The sequence below is a fragment of the Sus scrofa genome, chromosome 10, assembly GCF_054392235.1.
Source record: "Sus scrofa isolate SSC_HxYL_T2T_F1_AM1 chromosome 10, Sscrofa_HxYL_maternal_Yorkshire_Landrace_v2.0, whole genome shotgun sequence".
Taxonomy (NCBI): domain Eukaryota; kingdom Metazoa; phylum Chordata; class Mammalia; order Artiodactyla; family Suidae; genus Sus; species Sus scrofa.
Genome location: NC_139392.1, coordinates 36,118,526 through 36,143,481, shown reverse-complemented (window position 1 = coordinate 36,143,481; position 24,956 = coordinate 36,118,526). Strand labels below are relative to the sequence as shown.

Here is a 24,956-nt window from a genome sequence, read left to right as displayed (position 1 = left end):
ACACTGTGAAGAGGATTTGAGTGGTTGCAAGGAGAAACCCTATAGCTCCGGTCATTTGAAAGAGGAAGCCACGTTTCTGTCGCTCGTGATGGTTTCATAGAACACAGTTGTGAAAATGTCCATATAGCAGTCATTGGAGACCACTGTGGGGCAGAATGATCTCAGAAGCACCAAAATATTCTCATCAAAGACTTGAGTTCTGGGAGTTTGCGTCATGTCTCAGTGGAAATAAATCTGATTAGCACCCATGATGATGCAGGTTTGATCCCTGGCCTTGTTCAGTGGGTAAAGTTTCAGGCATTGCTGTGAGCTATGGTGTAGGTTGCAGACACAGCACAGATCTGATGTTGCTGTGGATGTGGTGTAGGTCAGCAGCTACAGCTCTGATTCAACCCCTAATCTGGAATCTTCCACATGCTGTGGGTGTGGCCCTGGAAAGAAGAAGAAGAAAAAAAGTCTTGAGTTCTGAAGAGCCATAAAGAGATGAATTATTCTTACAGAAGGTATCAACTAGAATTGTAGAGGCCATGAATGAAGGACAGCAGCCATATACAAGGAATAAGTTTAAACAGTCTGGGAATGTAAAAGACAACTTTTTAACTGAAAATATATATTCTGACTGGACAACAGTTTTTAATACCCGAAAGGTATAAACTCCTCTGAAATTAATCTCTCTAATTATATTTTACTGAAAATAAAAAGTTAGCATTGTTTTGTGATTTAACTATTTTAAATTTATCAGGTCAGTCTCCCAAAGCAACAGAAAAAAAGGAAAAATAAAACAATGGGACCTCATGAAACTGAAAAGCTTTTGCACAGCAAAGGAAGCCAAAAAGAAAACAAAACGACAACTTATAGAATGGGAGAAAATAATTTCAAATGGTGCAACTGACAAGGGCTTCATGCCTAAAATATACAAAAAACTTATACAACTCAACATCAAAAAATCCAACAACCCAATAGAAAAATGGGCAAAAGACCTGAAGAGTCATTTCTGCAAGGAAGATGTGCAGATGGCCAACAAGCACATGAAAAAATGCTCAGCATCACTGATAATTAGAGAAATGCAAATCAAAACTACCATGAGGTACCACTTCACACCAGTCAGAATGGCACTCATTAATAAGTCCACAAATAACAAATGCTGGAGATGGTCTGGACAAAAGGAAACCCTCTTGCACTGTAGGTGGGAATGTAAGCTAGTAAAACCACTATGGAAAACAGTATGGATGTACCTCAGAAAACTATACATATAAGTACTATATGACCCAGCAATCCCACTTGGGCATATATCTGGACAAAACATTCCTTCAAAAAGACACATGCACTCTCATGTTAATTGCAGCACTATTCACAATAGCGAAGACATGGAAACAACCCAAATGTCCATTGACAGATAATCAGATTAGGAAGAAGTGATATATATGCACAATAGAATTCTACTGAGCCATAAAAATGAATAAAATTATGCTCTTCGCAGCAACATGGATGGAACTAGAGACTCTGGTACTGACTGAAGTAACTCTGAAAGAGAAAGGCAAATACCATATGATATCACTAATATCTTGAATCTAATATATAGTACAAATGAACATTTCTACAAAAAATAAATTCATGGACTTGGAGAACAGACTTGTGGTTGCTAAAAGGGTGGGGGAGGGAGTGGGATGGATTGAGAGCTTGGGGTTAATAGATGCAGACTATTGCCTTTGGAACGGATTAGCATTGAGATCCTGCTGTGTAGCTCTGGGAACTATGTCTAGTCACTTATGATGGAGCAGGATAATGTGAGAAAAAATAATGTATACATGTCTGCGTAAATGGGTCACCATGCTGTACATTAGAAAAAATATAAAGTACTGGGGAAATAAAATAAATTTAAAAATTAAATAAAAATGATAAAATGAAATGAAATAAAAAATATATAGCCAGACACTCTAATTTTGGAAAAAAAGAACACTTTAACCAAGTTTTTAAAATAAAACCAATTGAAAAAAATTAATTTAAATTTTAAAGGTATTTATGTTATTTATACTTGAAATATTTTATTTTTAGTAATTTTGGTATAGGAATATGTAAGTCCAGGCATTATTCTGAAAAAGAAGTATAATCAGGAACTGCTAATCTTCTCACATATCAAAATGTGTTTTTCATCACAGCAATTATATTGTGTGTCAACCTGCACATGTGAAGAGATCACTTAAAAAGAATAGAATCTTGAATTGGATCTAAATACATTGAAATTCAGGATAAAATAGTCTGGGTTTAAAATCAATAGCAAAATGATAATTATGTGATTATTTTTTAACTAAAATTTATAGAAACAACTAAAATTTGGTCCATATTTAACACCTATATCAAAATATATTCAAGATGATTCAAAAGTTTTAATATAAAATGACATAAAAAATGCTTTAAAATTAGATGCTAAAAAAGAGTTGAATCTTGGCATGACTTAAATGGAATTTGTTTTTCTAAATAAGATGGAAAAAAATATAAAATCTAAACAAAATAGACATGCAAATGAATTATGCATAGTATAAAAAGTTAAAAACATATAACAAGGAAAAAAAATATATATATATGTTAACCACACTCATATTTGCAAAGATTATTACCAGATTAAAATTAACAAAGTTAGGACCTAACTCTGAGAATAAAGACTGGAGGAAATGCTGAGAGAAACATAAGAAATTTTTTCTGAACTTTATACTGTATTGTTTGGTTTTTCTTTTTTTCTTTTTTTTTTTTTTAGATTTTTGTTGTTGTTGTTGTTGTTGTTGCTATTTCTTGAGCCTCTCCCACGGCATATGGAGGTTCCCAGGCTAGGGGTCGAATCGGAGCTGTAGCCACCAGCCTACGCCAGAGCCACAGCAACGTGGGATCCGAGCCACGTCTGCAACCTACACCACAGCTCACGGCAATGCCGGATGGTTAACCCACTGAGCAAGGGCAGGGACCGAACCCACAACCTCATGGTTCCTAGTCGGATTCGTTAACCACTGCGCCACGACGGGAACTCCTGGTTTTTCATTCATGCCATTTGTTATTGTCTATTATACTTCAATTTTTCTTGTAAACAAAAGAATTTAACTAAAAAATTTGTATGTAATACAACCAGAATATAGTAAAGAGTTCAGCATATATACAATTATATATTTTAAACTGTATAAATAAAAAATTAACTTAAATTACAATAATCTAATATCATACTGTTTCTGAAAAGAGTTGAAAAGACAAATACATAATATGATTAAAAATCAGTGCAACTATATAATAATCTCAACAGTAATTAAGTATTATTGGCACCTCATTCTATAGTCTTATTCATTTCTAGGTACAGTGAAATAAAGGTAATTATGAACCTTACATCCCAGCATGAAAGTACAGCTATTGTGTTTTTTAATTATAATTATCATAAACTCTTTGAAGAATAAATCAGAATCAGATTTAATGGCTTATGCATTCTAATGAAATGGAACCTAATGTTAAGTGTTATACTGAATGTCAAACTTACTTACTATAAGATATGATGCTTTTTCTCCAGAGCGTCTTCATAGCATTAGTCAGCTTATAATTCCTTATACTGTAGATTAATGGATTCAACATAGGGGTTACAATTGTATAAAACACATCAATGATTTGTCAGTGGGAAAGGTCATAACTGGTCTTACATACATGAAAATACAAGGAACAAAGAAGCAGTCAACCATGGTGATGCAGGCAGGAACCACAGGTCTGGAGGTCTTTCTGCCTCCCTTGCTGGCTCAGGTTCTTTAGAAAGCCCAAGAAGACTGCATAGGAAATGAGTAAGAGCAGAAGTGAAATAGAAGAGATCAGCCACTCATTGGCCACCACTAGGAACCCAGTCACATAGGTGTCAGTACAGACAAGTTTCAATAAGGGGTACATTTCACATATATAGTGATCAATGACATTGGGGCCACAGAAAGAATGCCCATAGATAGTGCTAAGTTGAATTACTGAGTGCAGAAAACTTCAAACCCAAGACACCAGCAGCAGCACAACACACATCATTTGCCTCATGATAACCAAATAATGCAAAGGCATACAGATGCCCACAAGCAGTCATAGGCAAACACCAATTGAAGTACAGTCTCTGACCCACCAAAAAAGTGTTTGGTAAAGAGCTGGATCATACAGGATTTGAAGGATATGGTATTTTACCCAAAGAACAGGTCTGAAATCAATCTAGGGGTAATAGAAGAAGAAAATGTGAGATCCATACATGATAAACCAGCAAGAAAAAAGTATATTGGTGAGCCCATAGTATTACTGATAGTTATAGTCACAACGAAGTGCAGGTTGCCCTCCATGGTCAAAGTGTAGAACAGTAAGAACATTACAAAAAGGATTTTTGCTCATTTGGGTTATGTGTGAGGCCCAGGAGGACAAAGTGTGTCACATTGTTTCTTGATTCCATCTAGTCTGTACAAGAGCCAAATTCACATATTAAAAGCAGTTAACCTATAAAACAAGGGGGGAAACACTTCATTGCATTAAAAAATTTTATTTATTGATTCATTAGAAAGACATGTATGGAGTGTATCTGTGTCGAATATATCATATATATTGTGGTTACCAAGCTGAATAAGGCCAAGTTTCCTATGCTCAGTGATATGATACATAATGAGGAATCAGGCAATTCCAGATCCATGTAATGAGTGCCATTAAATGTCCATTCACAGAGCGCTTATAATCAATATATATATATATAATCTATATATATATATATATATATATATATATAAAGCTGGAATCAGAGAAAGCTTCCAAGAAGAAGTCATGCTTCACCTGAATTATTCTTAACTGAAAGAATAAAAAACTTGGCTTACATCTGCTATACATGGAGGGGATAAACAACTTTCTACTGTATGACACTGAGAACAATATTCATTATTCTATGACTAACATAATGGAAAGGGTATTTTAGAAAATAATGTATCTGTACTATATTTTATATTTCACATATAAGCAATATTGTATGGTATTTACCTTTGTCTTTCTGACTTACTTCAGTTGGTATGGGAATCTCTATTGCATCCAGGTTGCCAAGCCTATCCACAAAACAGAAACAGACTCAGACATGGAATGCAGACTTGTGGTTTCCAAGGGGGAGGAGGGAGGGAGTGGGATGTAGTGAGAGTTTGGTTTAATAGATGCAAACTATTACATTTAGAATGGATAGTCCATGAGGTCCTACTGTATAGCATAGAGAACTATATTAAGGCTCTTGTGACAGAAGATGGAAGATAATATGAGAAAAGGAATGTTTATATATATTATGACTGGGTCATTTTGCTGTACAGCTGACATTAGCACAACATTGTAAATCAACTACACTTCAATTAAAAGAGAAAAATAATGTGTATATGTGTGTGTGTTTTTGTCACTTTAACACAGTATTAACATAGCAAACCAATGATATCTCAATTTGAAAAATGTAATTTATTACATAGCAGTTTAAAAATTTAACACCTTTAAATTTTTCATAAAAAAGGATAAAAAGATGGTAAAAGAATTCCATGAAAAAGTATAGCACTTATAAAGTCACAAAAGTGTAATACTTGAGACCCACATGAGGTGATTTACATAATCCTGTCGGAGAGATCAAACAATGAATGGAATATCACTGTCCTGAATTATCTCCAAACTTCTTGACATCTCATAGGGTCTTTAGGTGGATATTCTTCCTTTTAATGACCAATAAAGACTGAAGCAATTCAGTTTTGTGTCTCCATCCCCTCTCCCTCCCTTAATTATCAAACCTGTGTATGCAGCATCTCCAATTTTGGACATTTTGATTTGGATATCAATTTAGTATTTATAAAGTTAAACATAAAATTGTTTACAATAACAAAATGTATTCCCCATCTCCTTAAATGCTAACACCTTCCACATGATTGTTCAGACAAAACAATCTCACAGTGTTCTTCACTGCTTTATTGCTCTCATATCTATTTATTGACTGTTAGATAATATTGTCTCTATTTTCCTATTATTACACAAATTTTATCATTTTCTACTGCCCTATTTCTTTTCTGGCCCACTACAATAGCCTCTTGCTATGTCTCTTCACTTTTATTCTATCTACCAAAAACTTATTCTCCCAAAGCATCCCAATTGATACTCTTAAATTAAATACTCTTAAATTAAATACTCTTAAATTATCTCATTATGTCATTCCACTGCTCAAATTTACTGCAGTGGATTCCAGTCATGCACCCATAATTTAGTGTATCACATTAAATATCAGCAAGTTGGAGTCCCCATAATGGCACAGTGGTTAATGAATCCAACTAGGAACCATGAGGTTGCAGGTATGATCCATGGCTTTGCTCAGTGTGTTAAAGGTCTGGTGTTGCCATTAGCTATGGTGTAGGTCACAGATGCAGCACAGATCCCATGTTGCTATGGTTCTGGTGTAGGCTGGTGCTACAGCTCCAATTAGCCCCCTAGCCTGGGAACCTCCATATGCCATAGGAATGGCCCTAGAAAAGGCAAAAAAAGACAAAAAAAAAAAAAAAAAAACTGCAAGTAGCGAGAACTCTAATCCCCATTTCATATTTGAAGAAATTGAGACTCAGAGCATCTCTATTAATTTACCCAATATCATATATTTTTAAATAATAAAACTAGAAATGGACTCTAAATTTGGTTTATTTCAAAGTGCTTTAGTTTCTTACATAATAAAGTCACACAATTGCGAAGCCTGGTTTCCAGTATTAACTCTTTAGTCTTATCTTGTGGAGGCTCCTACTTACCTGAAGGAAGGTTTTTTAAATTACTCATAAATACATGGAATTATTCTTTCATCCAGTTTGACAACAAAGGGAAAAAAGAAGATTTCATACTTAAGGAAATACTTTATTTCATTCAAATATCTGTCCATTTTCTCCATGGAGTTTTCTGATTATTCAGAAGGTTTTTATTTGGACTGTATATTATTTGAAAGAAATTCCATGGTGCCAAAGAAAAAACAAATGTTTACCATGTTAGGATGATGTATCAAAAAAAAACAAGCAAATCCAACTAGAGGTTCTCATAGTATTGATTAAATCAGAACAACAAAGAGAAGTAACAGATGATATCACATATATGTGGAATCTGAAGTGTGGCAGAAGTGAACCTATGTACAAAACAGAAACACTCCTATAGATATAAATATCAGACCTGTGGTTGCCAAGAAGGACGTGGGATGGAGTGGGATGGAGAGGGATTTTGGGGTTTGTATATGTAAACTATTACATTTAAAATGGATAGGCCATGGTCTGCGCCCATGCTGAGGAGGGGAGAGAAGAAGGGGTGGGTCCCCATAGAATACTCCCCATGACACAGCAAGCTTACCGGCCCACTAGCTAGCAGAAAGCTGTGCTTCCCAGTGCATCCCCTCCCCCCACCCCCGCCACCCCCTGTGCACTCACCGGACCTGGGGCTGCCTGCCATCTGGGAGGGCTGACCTCAACAATTGCCTGAAACTTACCACTGCAGGGCCTGTCCCTGCACAGGCCTGCTTGCCCTGAGGAGGGGCTACACTTCCACAGAGCAGCACCAAAATACCACCAGCCCCCAGAAAAGGCCTGCAGCCCAGAAAAGCTAGAACAAGTCTAGCCAGACCGTGAAAAGATTTGCCTAATTCTCAGACAGTCTTTTCAAGTCAGCCTGCCCTGGGAAGAGCCTCTTGGGTTTTCAGCGGCCCAGCTGGCCACCCAAGCCCTCAGGGGCATGCCTAGCTCTCACGGATCAGCTGCATAGGACTGCCAGCTCCAGGCAAGACCCCCTGCAGCCCAGAAAAGCTACAACAAGCTTGGCCAGCTGTGAAAAGATCCACCTACATTCTCAGGCCGTCCTTCTGAGTTGGGCTGCCCTAGGGAAGAGCCTCTTGGGTTCTCAGTGACCCAGATAGCTGCTCCAGCCCTCAGGGGATGCTGCACTCATGAGGAAGAGCTGCCCAACACCGCCAACCTCCTGCAAGAACCCCACAGCCTAAAAACACCAGAACAAGTTCTGCCTGGTGGAGTGAAACCTGCTACAATCATGGTATGGACTTCCCAGTCCTCTCTGCCCTCAGGAAGTCCTCCTTTGCTTCAGAGAGAACCTGTTAGCTCCACCAATACTCCAGAAAAGCCACACTGCCTCAAAAAAGACTGACCAACAACACCAGCCCTCAGGAAACATTCCACGGCAGTGCCAAGGCAAACACTGCCCAGCCATCAGGAGGAAAACTCCACCAAGAAAAAGAAAACAACAAGAAAGATGAAGAAGCTGAGAAACCACCCCCTGTCAAATGAACAGGAGAACTCACCTAAAACAGTCAACAGTGAAACAGATCTCTGCAGCCTGACAGACCTGGAGTTCAAAAGAGAAATAGTGAAGATACTGAAGGAATTAAGAGAAGATAGGAACAGTAATGCACACACCCTCAGAAAGGAACTAGAAAATATAAGGAGGAGCCAAGAAAAACACAAAAATTCATTTGCAGAGATACAAACTGAACTACGGGCAGTAAAAACCAGAATGAATAATGCAGAAGAACAAATTAGGTATGTGGGTGGTAAAATAATGGAAATCACCCAATCAGGTCAGCAGACAGAAAACCAAATGAAAAAATAGGAAAGCAATATATGAGACCTATGGGATAATATAAAGCAGGCCAATCTATGCCTAATAGGAATTCCAGAAGGAGTAGAAAAAGATATGGGGATGGAAAATATCCTTGAAGAAATTATCACTGGAAACTTCCCAAACCTAAAGGATACTTAGCTCAAGATACAGGAAGCACAGAGGGCCCCAAACAAGTTGAACCCAAATAGACCCACACCAAGACACATTATAAAAAGAAATGACAAAAGTTAGTGATAAAGAGAGGATCCTAAAGGCAGCAAGAGAAAAGCAGAATGTTACCTGCAAGGAAACCCCCATAAGATTATCAGCTGACTTTGCTACAGAAACTCTACAGGCCAGGAGGGAATGACAAGAGATATTTAAAGTGCTAAAAGGAAAAAAATAATATGCAACCTAGAATACTCTATCCAGCAAGAATAACATTTAAAATAGAAGGGGAAATAAAAATTTTCTCCAGCAAACAAAAGCTAAAAGAATACACCAATACAAAACCCAGGCTAAAAGAAATACTGAAAGGGCTTCTCTAAACCAAATGAAAGGGAAGAAAAAGAAAAATAAAAAAGAGGAAGTTCGAGGATTGAGGAAACGACAAACAGAGAGCAGTCACTCAAAAAAGCCAGCATACAGATTTAATCATGAACATGTTCCAAATAAAATAAAATTAAAAAGAAAAAAAAGAGTCATCAAAATCATAAAATGTGGGAAAGGGATGTTAGGAAATAAATAGAGCCCTTTTTTTGTTTGTTTGTTTCACTTCGTAAATTCAGTACAGTAATGAAGTGTTTGAACCTACAAGATCATCAGGCTAAAACACACAATTATAGGAAGGGGTTAGCATACTCAAAAAATAGGGCAAGCACAAGCCAAAACCAAACATTGCACTCACAAAAAATGAAAAGAAAAAAACACTCAAGGAGAAAATAACTGGAGATCAGTCAACCAAAAAAAGAAAGGAAGAGTGGAGAACCATAGAATCAACTGGAACACGAGGTTCAAAATGGCAATAAATAATCATCTATCAATTAGCACCTTAAATGTCAATGGACTGAATGCCCCAATCAAAAGACACAGCGTGGCTGAGTGGATAAAAAGGCAAAAACCTTCAATATGCTGCCTACAAGAAACTCACCTTAGGACAAATGATACTTATAGATTGAAAGTGAAAGGGTGGGGAAAAATATTTCACGCCAATAGATATGACAGGAAAACAGGAGTTGCAACACTCATATCAGAAAAAAATAGACTTTAAAACAAAAGACATAAAGAAAGACAAAGAAAGACACAATCTAATGATTAAGGGATCCATCCAAGGAGAGGATGTTACTATCGTCAACATATATGCCCCAAATCCAGGAGCACCCAGATACATACAACAAATATTAACAGACATAAAGGGAGAAGTCGATGGGAATACAATCATAGTAGGAGACCTAAATACCCCCCTCACACCAATGGACAGATCCTCTAGACAGAAAAACAATAAAGCAACAGCGATCTTGAAGGAAACAATAGAAAAGTTAGACTTAATTGATATCTTCAGGATACTACATCCAAAAAAAACCAGAATACACATTCTTCTCAAATGCACATCGAACATTCTGAAGAATCAACCACATATTGGGAAAGAAAGCTAACCTCAATTAATTTAGGAGCATAGAAATTATCTCAAGTATCTTCTCTGACCACGATGCCATGAAATTAGAAATCAACCATGGGAAAAGGAAAGAGAAAAAAAAACTACTACATGGAGACTAAATAACATGCTACTAAAAAACCAATGAGTCAGTGAGGAAATAGAGAAGGACAGTAAAAAATACCTTGAAACAAAGGATAATGAAGATACAACCTCTCAAAATCTATGGGAGGCTGCGAAAGCAGTGCTCGGAGGGAAATTTATAGCAAATCAGGCCTTTCTCAAAAAAGAAGAAAGATCCCAAATTGAAAACTTAACCCTCCACCTAAAAAATTAAAAAAAGAACAAAAAAGACCTAAAGTCAGCAGAAGGAAGGAAATTATAAAGATCAAAGAAGAAATCAATAAAATAGAGATTCAAAAAACAATAGAGAAAATTAATGAAAACCAAGAGCTGCTTCATTGAAAAGATAAAGAAAATTGACAACCCCCTAGCCAGACTCACTAAAAAGAGGAGAGAAAGAAACCAAATAACCAAAATAAGAAATGAAAAAGGAGAAATCACAACAGATACCACAGAAATATAAATAACCATAAGAGAATACTATGAACAACTATATGGCAATAAGTTTGACAATCTGGAAGAAATGGACAATTTTCTAGAATCTTACAGCCTGCCAAAACTGAATCAAGAAGAAACAGACCAACTGAACAGACTGATCACCAGAAATGAAATTGAAGATGTCATAAAAACACTCCCTACAAATAAAAGTCCAGGACCAGATGGCTTTACAGGCGAATTCTATCAAACATATAAAGAGAAACATGTGCCCAACCTCCTTAAACTCTTTCAAAAGGTTGAAGAAGAAGGAATACTCCCAAAGTCATTCTGTGATTCCACCATCATCCTAATTCCAAAACCAGACAGAGATACCACCAAAAAAAAAAAAAAAAAAACTATCGGCCAATATCTTTGATGAATATGGATGCAAAAATCCTCAACAAAATCTTAGCCAACCGAATCCAACAACATATCAAAAAATTTATACACCATGACCAGGCAGGGTTCATCCCAGGTTCACAAGGATGGTTCAACATACACAAATCAATGAATGTCATACACTGCATAAACAAAAGAGAAGTCAAAAATCATTTGATCATCTCAAGAGGTGCAGAAAAGCATTTGACAATGTCCAACATCCATTCATGATCAAGATCCTCGCCAAAGTGGGTATAGAGGGAACATTCCTGAACATAATCAAAGCCATTTATGACAAGCCCACAGTAGATATAGTCCTTAATGGGGAAAAACTGAAAGCCTTCTCACTCAAATCTGGGACAAGGCAGGAGTGCCCACTCTCCCCACTACTATTCAACATAGTTTTGGAAGTCCTAGCCACAGCAATTAGACAACCAAAAGAAATAAAAGGCAGCCATATAGGAAGAGAAGAGATAAAACTGTCACTGTATGCAGATGACATATACATAGAAAACCCTAAGGACTCAACCCAAAATCTCCTGGAACTGATTAATAAATTCAGCAAAGTAGGAGGCTAGAAGATTAACATTCAAAAGTCAGTCGCATTTCTGTATACCAGCAATGGAGTATTAGAAAAGGAATACAAAAATACAATACCTTTTAAAAGTGCACCTCACAAAATCAAATACCTCGGAATACACCTGACCAAGGAGGTAAAGGACCTATATGCCGAAAACTATAAAACCTTAATCAAAGAAATCAAAGAAGATGGAAAGAAATGGAAAGATATTCCATGTTCCTGGATTGGAAAAATCAATATTGTAACAATGGGCATACTACCCAAAGCCATCTACAGATTCAGTGCAATCCCTATCAAATTACCCATGACATTTTTCACAGAACTAGAACAAACTATCCAAAAATTCATATGGATCCACAAAAGACCCAGAATTGCCAAAGCAATCCTGAGAAACAAAAAGTAAGCAGCGGGCATAACTCTCCCAGACTTCAAGAAATATTACAAAGCCACAGTCATCAAAACAGTGTGGTACTGGTATCAAAACAGACAGAGAGACCAGTGGAACAGAATAGAGAACCTGGACATAAACCCTGACACCTATGGTCAATTAATCTTTGACAAGGGAGGCAAGAACATAAAATGGGAAAAAGAAAGTCTATTCAGCAAGCATTGCTGGGAAACCTGGACAGCTGCATGCAAAGCAATGAAACTAGAACACACCCTCACACCATGCACAAAAATAAACTCAAAGTGGATGAAAGACCTAAATATTAGACAGGGCACCATCAAACTCCTAGAAGAAAACATAGGCAAAACACTCTTTGACATCAACATCATGGATATTTTCTCAGGTCAGTCTCCCAAAGCAAAAGAAATCAGAGCAAAAATAAACCTATGGGACCTAATCAAACTGAAAAGATTTTGCACAGCAAAGGAAACCCAAAAGAAAACAAAAAGTCAACTTTCAGAATGGCAGAAAATAGTTTCAAATGATGCAACCAACAAGGGCTTAATCTCTAGAATATTAAACAATTCATACAACCCAACAGCAAAAAATCCAATCAACCAATGGGAAAAATGGGCAAAAGACCTGAATAGACATTTCTCTAGGGAAGGTATACAGATGGACAGCAAACACATATAAAAATGTTCAACATCGCTGATTATAAGAGGAATGCAAATCAAAAATACGATGAGATACCACCTCACACCATTCAGAATGGCACTCATTAATAAGTCCAGAAATAACAAGTGCTGAAGGGGCTGTGGAGAAAAGGGAACCCTCCTGCACTGTTGGTGGGAATGTAAACTGGTACAGCTACTATGGCGAACAGTTTGGAGATACCTTAGAAATCTATACATAGAACTTCCATATGACCCTGCAATCCCACTCTTGCGCATATATCCAGATGAAACTCTACTTAAAAGAGACACATGCACCCGCATGTTCATTGCAGCACTATTCACAATAGCCAGGACATGGAAAAAAGCCCAAACATCCATCCACAGATGATTGGATTAGGAAGAAGTGGTATATATGCACAATGGAATACTACTAAGCCATAAAAAAGAATGGCATACTGCCATTTGCAGCAACATGGATGGAACTGGAGACTCTCATACTGAGTGAAATGAGCCAGAAAGACAAAGACAAATACCATATCATATCACTTATAACTGGAATCTAATATCCAGCACAAATGAACATCTCCTCAGAAAAGAAAATCATGGACTTGGAGAAAAGACTTGTGGCTGCCTGATTGGAGGGGGAGGGAGTGGGAGGTATTGGGAGTTTGGGCTTATCAGTCACAACTTAGAATAGATTTACAAGGAGATCCTGCTGAGTAGCATTGAGAACTTTGTCTAGATACTCATGTTGCAACAGAAGAAAGGGTGGGGTAAAAATGTAATTGTAATGTAAACATGTAAGGATAACTTGATCCCCTTGATGTACAGTGGGAAAATAAAAAATAAAAATAAAAAAATAAAAAGTATTATATTTTTGTATTCCTTTTCTAATATTTCATTGTTAGTAAACAGAAACATGACTGATTTCTGAATGTGAATGTAATATCCTGCTACTTTGCTGAATTTGTTACTCAGTTCAAGTAGATTTTGGGTTGAGTCTTTAGGGTTTTCTATGTATAGTATCATGTCATCTGCATACAGTGACAGTTTTATCTCTTCTCTCCTTTTTTGGATAGATTTATTTCTTTTGATTTTCTGATTGTTGTGGCTAGGACTTCCAAAACTATGTTGAATAGCAGTGGCAAGAGTGGACATCCCTTCCTTGTTCAAGGTTTTAGTGGGAAGGCTTTCAATTTTTCTCTATTGAGTATTATAGTGGCTGTGGGTTTGTCAAAAATGGCTTTGATTATATTAAGAATTGTTCCCTCTATACCCACTTTGGTGAAGATTTTTTATGATAAATGGATGTCAGACTTTGTCAAATGTTTTCTCTGTATCTATTGAGATGATCCTGTGGTTTTTGACTTTGCTTTTGTTAATGTGGTGTATGACATTCATTGTTTTGTGTATGTTGAACCATCCTTATGAACCTGGGATGAACCCTGCCTTGTCATGGTGTACTACCTTTTTGATATGTTGTTGGATTCAGTTGGCTAAAATTTTGTTGAGAATTTTTGTATCTATATTCATCAAAGATATTGGCTGATAGTGTTCCTTTTTGTTGCATCTTTCTCTGGTTTTGGAGTTAGGGTGATGGTGGCATCAAAGAATGTCTTTGGGAGTGTTCCTTCTTCCTCAACCTTGTGGGAAATTTTAAGGAGGATGGGCACCAGATCCTCTTTATATGTTTGATAGAATTTGCCTGTGAAGCCATCTGATCCTGGACTTTTATTTGTAGGGAGTGTTTTCATGACATATTCAATTACATTTCTAGTGATTGGCCTGTTCAGTTGATCTGTTCTTCTTGATTCAGTTTTGGCAGGCTGTAAGATTCTAGAAAATTGTCCATTTCTTCCAGATTGTCAAATTTGTTAGCATACAGTTGTTCATAGTATTCTCTTATTTTTTTTTTATTTATGCATTATCCGTTCTGATTTCTCATTTTTCATTTCTTATTTTGTTTATTTGGGTTCGTTCTCTCCTCTTCTTAGTGAGTCTAGCCAGGGGTTTGTCAATTTTGTTTATCTTTTCAAATAACCAGCTTTGGTTTTATTAATTTTCATTATTGTTTTTTGAATCTCTATATTATTGATGTCCTCTTTGCTCTCTATGATTTCCTTCATTCTGCTGACTTTAGGTCTTCTTTGTTCTTCTTTTTCTAATTCATTTATGTGGTGGGTTAATTTGTCACTTTGAGATCTTTCTTCTTTTTTGAGGAAGGCCTGTATTGGTATGAATTTCCCTCTGAGCACTGCTTTTGTGGCATCCCATAGATTTTGATAGGTTTTGCCTTCATTATCATTTGTCTTGAGGTATTTTTTTTTTAATTTTCTTCTTGATTTCCTCTTTGGCCCATTGGTTTTTTCATAGCATGTTGTTTAGTCTTCATGTAGTAGTTTTTTTTCTCATTTCTTTTCCTGTGGTTGATTTCTACTTTCATACCATTGTGGTCAGAGAAGATACTTGAAATGTGAGGGTTATCTGGCAGCAACATCTGTCACCCCACTGATCATCAGGGTTGATTCAGTTGATCTGTCTGGCTAGGCAGGTGGCCCCTTCCTCCCTCACTCCTCCAAGCACATCCCTCCCAAAGCTGCATGCTTGGTCAAAAACGATAACCATCCTCAATAGAGGAGGACCAGTCTTCAGTCAAGGGTATATGCATAGTTGCACTCCCCTGCTAGAACCTCCAAAGAAGTTCATTTTCTTATAAAATATCAAAAGATTCAATTTAAACATATCAGCATGAATCACAAGTTTATATCCTTCTGAAATGGAAAACAACATTGTAAGGGAAACAGTTACTTTTATGACATTATTTCCATTGAAATAGACTGAAAATGTAATGAAAGTAAATACTACATTTGTAAGAATATAATTACAGTTGTTTTGCAATATCATGTTCAAATGTTATGCTGATGCATACTTACGTGTTATAAATACACAATCAGTTATACATTGCATATATACATATACATAAAAGATATAATTATGGAGTTCCCGTGGTGGCACAGTGGTTGATGAATCCGACTAGGAACCACGAGGTTGTGGGTTTGATCCCTGGCCTTGCTGAGTGGGTTAGTGATCCAGTGTTGCTGTGAGCTGTGCTGTAGGTTGCAGATGCAGCTCAGATCCTGCGTTGCTGTGGCTCTGGTGTAGGCTGGCAGCTACAGCTCCAATTAGACCCCTAGCCTAGGAACCTCCATATGCCATGCGAGTGGCCCAAGAAATGGCAAGAGGCCAAAAAAAGATATAATTATGCATAATTACATTTAATGTATCACATTTTATGTTCACAACAAGAAGAATTATTATCTCCATTTTATACTAAAAAAAACCTGACTCATTTAAAATTAACTTTCCCAAAGTTACATGTTTTTAAGTGACAAACATGGAATTAGAATCTAAGTTTTATTTATTTCAAAGGCTCTGTACTATCTGCAGAATTTTTTTTTTAATTTTTTCAGTTCTTAGACACTCAAGTGATATAGTTTTATATGTACTGTGATAAAGAAATATACACAACTTCAAAGCCTGTTTTCCACTATTAAATGTTAAAGCTCAACAACAATTTGAATGAGGACTTTTATCTCACACATAAAGCACTGGAAATCTCTCTTCCATCTGCTTTCCTCACAGAGGGAAACAAGCTGCATTATTCTTTGAGGGTATATTTGATTCCATATGACTATATCTGCCCATTTTCTCCACAGACTTTTTTGTCCTTTTTAGGGCCTCACCCATGGCATATTAAGGTTCCCAGGCTAGGGGTCAAACCAGAGCTTCGGCTGCCAGTGTACACCACAGCCACAGCAATACTAGATCCTTAAACCACTGAGTGAGGCCAGGGATCAAACCCACAATCTCATGGTTCCTACTCAGATTAGTTTCCAGTATGCCATGATTGGAACTCCTCCACAGAAGCTTTTAAATATTTCAGAACATTGTCTTTTGCATTGTAGCATGTAGGAGTCATGGTGAAAGAAGGAATACTAAAAAAATTCCCATTAAGAAAATTTATCAGAAATGCAAAAAAAAAAAATCCTATGTCACTTTATGTGTACATGTGAAAATAGCAAGTAGTCAATATACTAGTGAACTCTTTATCTTATCAGATATTTTGTAGTAATATCAATAAAGCATAACTACTATTCAGAGGTTTAGCCAGTCTCATTGAATCGTGTGGCTATATCCAAATAGTTATACTTGAGATTTGGAGAGGGTATCTTTGTACCTCTTTATATCATGGTTTAGACATTTCCTGAAATAATTTCCTTATTCTTAAGAGGACAGCATCTTCTACTAAATATGAGCAAAGATCATGAAGATTTTATACCTTCTAATGATGTTAATCATGGAGTGCTGAAGTTGGAATATGTCCAAAAGAGATTTTTGCTTAATTAAATTCACTGAGGATTTTTCTATCAAATTTTAAAAGAACATTTACATATTTAAGAAATAACTGATAAACCAATCACATTGCATAACTAGGGGAATGAAGGTGTAACAAGGAGAAAAAATAGCTTCAGAATGATTATGGAGCCATTGCCAGCTGAAAATATCAGCCCTGCAATTTTAGTCCAGTGAAAATGAGTTTACCGTTTCTGCACTGTGCCATAGCAAGACATTTTTTTTAACCTAAGACTCAATGTATTTTGTATAAGTGTGAGATTGAACATGTGAAAATTTAATCTCCAAGGTAGTTTTAATAACTATTTATCAAATCATTTATTATTTTTTTTAAAATTGAGCAACCATTTTGTGCCAGGTTCTATGCTATGGATGTAGTAGTTAATAAAACAGAAGATCTGGATAAAATTCTGCTTACACTGACATACACTCTCATAATTAAGACAATTAAAAAATGCATCAACTTAGTAAGTTAACTATAGTGAGAGTCTTCAAAAATCCATTATCAGAAATGGACAAATCTAGCAGCCATAAAATCAGTAAAGACATAACTAAACTCAACATCAGTTAACTGACATCTACAGGCTACATCACCCAACAAAAGCAAAATACACACTCTCCCAAGTTCACATGGAACAGCAAGAACCATGCTGCTCTGCTCCTAAGTCCTGGAAGTCAGCAAAGCCTCTTTAAAAGTGTTAAAGGCAAAATTCCCTGTAGTGTTTACTATATGCCAGGAAATTTCTTAAGCTCTTAATATACATAAACCCACTTACTTGGTCCCAAAACATTATGAAATAAACACATTTGTTACTGTGTTTATAGGTATATGGGATAGGAATGTTAAATAGCTTTCCCTGATGACATTAAAACCCAGGGAATCTAACTTGAGTCTGCTCTTGTCATTTCACCTTATTACCTCCTCTAAATGAGTATCTCTTCAAATTCTGGTTGCTTACACTCTCTATCTGAAGTTCATAAAATGACCTATTTGGCCTTTAATCATGAGAAAATCATACCCAAAAATGTATCATTCCCAAATCCTATGAGGCATGAGGCCAATGGGAATCAGAAAAACCAGGAGAGTGGTACTGTAATAGCCAAGGATGTTGAGAATCACTTCAGCTGCCAAGAAATTCTACAAAACCAGTCACCTCAAAGTATCATTCATCACATCAGGTTCAGAGAAATTATGCATTATCCTTTCTAATGCTCAAAAACATTAGATTAATAAATGATTCTATATATGTACAGAGACTCCAGTAATGTTTGTGATAGCTAATAGCTATGGAACATTTGTTGGCAATAAAACATCTACAAGAAATATTTAATCCTGCTAATAATTCTATCATTCTCCTTTAACTCGAATTTAAAGAGGTTTGATTTGCCAAAGCTCACACTGTATATGGCAACACCAAGTTTTCATCTCAAAATTATCTTAATCAAAGACTATTCTCTTAACAATTATACCATATTAAACCCTATCATCCATTACTCCAAAATGTGCATGTAAAGTGATGCATAAAAACCTCCTTCACACAGAATAATTGTGAAAACAATGTACTAAATATGAATGACAAATTCAGATTAAAACAATTAAGTTTATTCCAAATAATTCAGCAAGAATATATGATAGACCCTCCTTTTGGAAGCATTGGGGAAAAGAGACCAGATATAGCAAAAGTTTAAAGAAATATATGTTCCTGTTGTGGCTCAGTGATAATGAACCCAATGATATCCATGAGGATGTGGGTTTGATCCATAATCTCACTCAGTTGGTTAAGGATCTGGCATTGCCATAAGCTGTGGTGTAGGTCACAAATACATCTCAGATCCCACATTGCTGTGGCTGTGCAATAGGCTGGCAGCTACAGCCTGGACTCCAACCTAGCCTGGGAACTTCCATATGCCACAGGTGTGGCCCTAAAAAAACACAAAACAAAAACAAAAACAAAAAAAGTATAGAACTAGAAGATGGGACATAAACACCAAAGAAGTTCTATTTTCTTAAAACATCATATTTTTGTTTTATGATTGCAAATGTATTGAATTTGCATTGTGTGATTTATGAGGAATTGAAAATTTCATGATTCTCACAGCATCTGATATGAAAGATAACCCCCAGGAAATGTCTTAATCACTTGATCCATTAGTAGATTGAGGATGCAAATGCAGTCTATAGCACTGTTATTCAATGTGTGTGCACAAATTACCTGCTTAGAAACATCTGGATAATTTGTTAGGAATACCTATACATATATCCAAAACCCCCCTACTAAATTAGAATCTCTAGAATTGTAACAAGAATTCCACATAGTTCTAAAAGTACACCAAAGTTTGACAATAGAATAGACACTAAATCAATATAAATAGTACATTTGTATGTGATAAATAATTTTCTGCATGAAATTTTCCTCCAAGTTTTATATGCATGTGTGCATACACATGTATGTTCAACTACACATATACTCATGTACACTGGATTGACTGTGCAGTAAAAAATAGCAGGGTCCACCTTATGACCTGACTTGTTGGGAGGAGATGCAGCCCCTTTTAGGATCCTGCCCCTCTGACTCTAGATTCAAGCAGGATAGCTGCTATGTGTGTCCCACATTCTGGGACAGCTGTGAAAGAATGCTGTCCTCTTACTCTGCCATGGTTCCTCTTAAGCCATGCTCCTCTTAATCTGTCATGGCTCTGAGTTTTCAGGAACCTCCATTGGTGACATCAGGAGATCTAACAGTGTTTTCTAAGTTGATAGATCTTCAGAAATTCAAGTCAATGGTTGCATTTGCCAGTTATTAAAAAATATACCTGGCTTCATAATATCCCTCAACAGGAGCAGAGAAAATCTCTTCCTAGAGCCCTAAGGTTTATAGCTTGTGGCTACAGAGGAAAGCAGGTTCAACACAAACCACTTTTTTTTGCTCTTTTTTTCCATGTTTCATAAGTGGGCTTTGTGTCTTATTGAAATTATCCAAGGCAGACAAGTCCCAACCACACTGCCTCAGTGTGTCCAGCTCCAGCCCCGATCAGCCCCAGACCTGGTTCAGCCCTGCATAGCTGATCACCCAGCAAGATGGTGGCCCACGGAGAGGAATGGACAGATGTGCCAATGATGCTTCATGGCAGTGAGAGCTAAGCATGGAGAAGCTGTGGCAACATTGCCCATTGTCAGGTCTTCTGCTAAGTGTACAGCTCTGCAGTAAACCTCAAAGTAGCCTCATAGCCACTCAAGAGGAGGGTCTCAATGTCCCCCTGATTTCAAATCTGGGCTCCCACACAGTCTCCCACAGCCACCAGGACAGACCAAGTCTGTCTGATGTCCCAGCCTTGGCTCCCTGCAGTTCCTGGATGGACACCAGAAGGACACGTGTGACAGCTGCTCTGAAATTCAGGACATAGTCTTGCCTGGGTTTACCTACTCTCTTCAGTTTTCAGGGGTGGAGTGGGGAAGATAGGCTAGTGTCACCCCATCCAGACACTATTGGACTGTGTGTAGGCTCTGGACTTCTGGCTCTTGCCCTGTTTTATCATATCTATATAAATTGTCAGCCTCCAGTGAGCTATTTACTGTTCCTGGCCTGTTTTCTCCCACTGGCCATAAACTCTGTCAGATCAGAATCTTCACCTACTCGTGCACATGGGCTAGGTCCTCAAAGAGGGGACTTTCAATGGATCCCAATATATTTGGCTGTTACTGCAGCATGAGGATGTTTTGGGTCAGGATTCTTGCACCACAGCAGTGACAATGCCAATCCTTTACCCACTGAGCCACCAGGGAACGAAAGGGAATCCCTATTACAGATGAGCAAACTAAGGACAGAAGTGGAATCAAATGACTCCCAAGTGGCATGCCAACTTTCCTCCATGCCAACTATTCTCCATGGTCCACCATATTACACCTGAACAGTGATCCTCAAAATTCAGCCTCAAAGTCAGTCAGAACTAGGAATGTGCAAACAAGGTTCTGCCTTGGTCCATGATGTCCTGACCTCAGAGTCACCACCTTTAATGATCCAGATACCACCCATAGTTCCACCCTCATAGGCTCTCACTGCTGATGAAGCAAAAATGAATACCATCACTTGATAACAGCAACATGTGTAGCAGTGGTAGACATCCCCACATTTCCACCTACTTGTGTCACTGTCTTAACATATCATGTGGAAACACCATAACTCAGGGTGCAACTAACCCAGGCTCCTAAATGCAGGGACTGGTGCACACATTGTGGATGTAGAACTGTCCAAGGAACATGCCCTGCACTTCATGAAGCAGCCCCAAGACCATGTGACTGACCCCAGCAGCTCATAGAGCCCACCAGTCATTTTGGGCATCCTGCTTCAGAAAAGAGCAGGGTGACTGTGGGCTCCCCTGTGCCGAGGGGCAAGAAGTCTTACTTGGAGAGGCAGAAGTGAGCCTTATCCTGCATCCCCAGGGCTCACAAGTCCTGGTGACACAAGCTTGGGTCAGACCCATGGTTTGCTCCCACTCCTGTTTCTCTCCATCAAATCTGTCAAATCCACAGCAAAAACACAAATGACTAAAAATTGCACAAGAGCCCACAAATCATAACCAAATTAGCTGAAACTTCATTTTTGTTTTTAGGGCCACACCAGCAGCATATGGAAGTTCTTGGGCCAGGGGTTTTATGGGAATTTCAGCTGTTGGCCACAGCCACAGCAACACTGCATCCGAGCCACATCTGCAAACTGCACCACAGCTCACAGCAATGCCTGCCCTTAACCCAGTGAATGAGTCCAGGGATTGAACCTGCATCCTCACATACATTATGTTGGGTTCTCAACCCTCTGAGCCACAACAGGAACTCCCTAATTGATTAAGTGTAATTTCCAGACCTAAGTCAAACCTTGAATCTGTTAAGGATTCTACCCCACCAGCACCCAGGCTGTAGGCTGGACTAGTATCTAATGATAGGGGATGTTCTTGGCCAAGACCTGGGGGTACTCTCACAGACGTTGCTCCCCATCCAAGAACTTGCTGCTGTGCATCACTCATCAGATGGAACAGCCCATATTTCTGGACATCCTACAGGCTCTGGTTAAACAAACACAGAATCTATTGCTTTGCAACCTACACTGTGGCAACTGGAGTACCTCAAGTGCACTTGTGCAGGGGAGGGACAAAGACACCTGGTTAGTGATGAAGGAGGCCAGATGGACATGTGGCTTGAGATCCCAGGGATGCTTCCATCCTGCTTCTCTGTTCCCTGGAGCCCCTGGCTTTTCAGGGTGAAAAAATATGACCTTCTATTCAAATTGGTAAATAGAAAAGGGGAAAGCTCAGGTTGATTCACTGTTTCTATGGTCTCCACTCTCACTCTTAGCACTGCTCCCTGGGGCTGGCCATGTTCCCTGGTCATCCCTAACCAACTCAGGCCATTCTCTCATGTCTGTGGAGCTTCTTCAACTTGTATGCTTATTAAAATACAGATTGTCATCCCTCCCCCTCCTAGGAGAGGGTCTGAGGCAGAGGGTCTGGGTTGCGCCCCAGAAGCTGTATTTCTCACAAACTTCAAGGCACTGCCTCTGCAGCTGGTCCAGAGAACAGAGGACCACAACTGGAGCAAATTGAATTTGGCTTGACTTTCATGCAGACCACTCTCATCTGACTCCTCAGATGCAGATGGACATGCCCTTCAAAACTTCACCAATGGGAATGCTCAGGGCACAAGGGTCTGTGTCCCCTCCTGCCTCACTCAGAACATAACAGCTCTAAAAACACTGATGAAACCCTCATGAAACATAAAGGCAATAATGGAAAATATTTTGTTTCTGAAATCCTAACAGTTGCCATGAAACTTAATTTATGGAAATGTTTTGCAGTACAGATGGCACCAGCAAACCAATCACGAACACTTTTCAAAACATAGCATCCATGCTAAGAACCAGAATGACATGATTTGTTCATGGCCCCAGGTCCCTTATTCACAACACACTGGTTAGCCAGGAAGACAAATGGGAGATGAAATCCACTTCTGACCATGACTTCTAATATTTATCAAATTAAAACTCTATTCTACTGCAGAGCCATCAGCAAGACCTGGGTCACAGAAGAAGCATTCAAAAACTGTGAGCTCTCAATTGGCTGTGAAGTTGAAATCAATTATCTGCAAGGAGATTCTGCTTGCTCAAGGATACAAAAGGCCCTACTCTCTTGCTGAGCCTCTGCCTTGGGTGGGTGAGCTCCTTTTTGCTGGGTAAGATGATCCAGATACCACAAACAATGAAGTAAATTCAACAGGCACCCTGGATCCCACTGCTGGGAAATGTGACCCCATTGCCTGAATGTGACTCTGTCCCTATCCAATGGCAAAGGCTGAATTCCATAAGAGGACTTAGAGCACCTCTTGGGGTTTGAGGTGGGTTGGAGCCAGTGTGCACTTCAGTGACTGCCAGCCACACTCCTGCCCACCCTTGGCTGATTGAGAAGAACATATGGAAACTCCAACACTGCAAACACACTTCATAGGTGTGACCAAGTGGGACAGTGAGTAGTTCACCAATTACTGCTTGGGGAATCATTGCTGACCTTGGCTTCAATGACTTGGACACCCAAACTCAAGTTCCCTTAGATATCAGCATCCAAAGAGGGCCTGAGACTCCCCCCATCCCCCACCATGGCCAGCAGAAAGAATCCTGCTAGAAGTTGAGTGCTGAGCAGAGCACAGTCTGGGAATCACCTCCCAGGGATCTGTGAGGCATTTGGCGATAAGCCCAGAGACTGGTGTCCTCTGTCACTTAGTGAACAGGGCTGGGGATGCTGAGTCTTTGTTGTGTATAGGAGAACTGTGCACAAAGAAATATCCTGCTCCAAAAAATGTCAAGAGGCACTCACTGAGAAACTTCTAGAAGGAGCATGAGCTTGAAGGTCAGAAAGGCTTGTGTTTATAACCCAGCTGCATACTCTAACCTTGTGATCCTAGGCAAACTTCCCAAACCATCAGTCCTGTTTCTGTGATGGAAACCATGGCAACTATATAACTTGTAGGGATGCTTTAAGGATCAGATAGAACGTGGATAATAATGCTATCATGGGTTGAACTGGGTTCCATCAAAAGATAAGGCTTCTTGCTCCTTAAGGAACTCTTATCTCCATGGGGTGTGATGGTGGTGGTGGTGGTTATGGGGATGTTGATAATTATGGTGTTATAATGTGGCGGTGATGGTGATATGATTATGATGGTGCCACTGCTAGGACAATGCTGCTGCTGATGGTAATGTTATTGATCATGGTGATGATGTGGTGATGTTGGTGATTGTGGTGATGACAGTGGTGTTCATGATGGTGATGGTGAACCTACATAATGGATGACATATGATCATGATGATGACACAGTCATTGTTGACATTTGTTGACTCCTAATATGCCAGAAGTTGTGCTAACTGCATTTCCCTTCACCACAACTGTTATTATTTATATGATTAGTATTATTATCAGTAACTATAATATAATTTTATATTAAAATATCATACAATAAGAGTCATCATTATTTCCATTTTCCAGATGAGGAAGCTGAGCCCAAAGATTCATGTAACTACCCAATATTTCCATATCTAGGAAATGGTGGAGGCTCAACCTCAGTCTGGCTCTTGAGTCCTTGCTGTATAAGTGACA

General features: G+C 38.3%; 1 long non-coding RNA gene and 1 pseudogene across 10 annotated transcripts in view; both read right to left on the bottom strand.

Moving 5' to 3' along the window:
* LOC146398985 (uncharacterized) overlaps positions 1-24,956 on the bottom strand; it is a 97,345-nt gene that overhangs the window by 8,715 nt on the left and 63,674 nt on the right. For 2 of the 10 annotated variants that reach the window (XR_014818324.1, XR_014818325.1), the window contains one exon: positions 3,522-3,586. The exons of 7 other annotated variants lie outside the window; for them this stretch is intronic. This is a non-coding gene — a long non-coding RNA (uncharacterized LOC146398985). Of the gene's footprint in view, positions 1-3,521; positions 3,587-5,016; positions 5,079-24,956 lie in introns of all 10 variants that reach the window. One more of the 10 variants, XR_014818327.1, reaches the window with a different exon arrangement.
* LOC110258754 (olfactory receptor 4A47-like) lies at positions 3,524-4,444 on the bottom strand (annotated as a pseudogene).